Raw genomic sequence first — 829 nt, forward strand, 5'->3', positions numbered from 1 at the left:
GGATGCTCACAGTCAGCTATTGGATGGATCACAGGGCCCCCAATGGAGGAGCTAGAGAAAGTACCCAAGGAGCTGAAGGGGTCTGCTACCCTATAGGTGGAACAACAATATGATATAACCAGTACCCCGGAGCTCGTGTCTCTAGCTGCATATGTATCAGAAGATAGCCTAGTCGGCCATCATTGGAAAGAGAGACCCCTTGGTCGAGAAAACTTTATATGCCTCAGTACAGGAGAACGCCAGGGCCAAGAAGTGGGAGTGGGTGGGTAGGGGAGTGGGGGGCGGAGGGTATGGGGGGACTTTTGGGATAGCATTGGAAATGTAAAGGAAGAAAATACCTAATAAATAAATAAATAAATAAATAAATAAATAAATAAATAAGTAAAAGTTATGAGATAATGCAAAATTAACACTTCAGAATTGTACCAAACAAATAAACAGGGGGAAAAGAGGCTGTGAGAAGCTCATCCAACCCCAAACCAGGGAACAACTCATTCACAGGCTCAGGGATCCCATAAGCGCACTAAATTGGAAGTCATATCACGTACACAAAGGGCTCCGTGCAGACCTGTGCAGGCCCTGTGTTTGCTGCTTGATTCTCTACCAGTTCATAAGAATTTTGGTCATGGTGGTATAGGGGGCCTTGTTTTCTTGGTGTCCTCCATTACCTCTGGCTCTTATGCTCCTTATGCCTCCTCTTCTGCAGGGTTCCCTGAGCCCTAAGGGAAGGGATTTGTTTGAGACATCCTGAATAAGAGCTGAGTGTTCCAAGATTTTTCACTTTCTGAATAATGCCTGCTGTGTCTCTATTTATTCCTGTCTCCTGAAG

This window comes from Mus caroli, chromosome 15, assembly GCF_900094665.2.
Source record: "Mus caroli chromosome 15, CAROLI_EIJ_v1.1, whole genome shotgun sequence".
NCBI classification, from domain to species: Eukaryota; Metazoa; Chordata; class Mammalia; order Rodentia; family Muridae; genus Mus; species Mus caroli.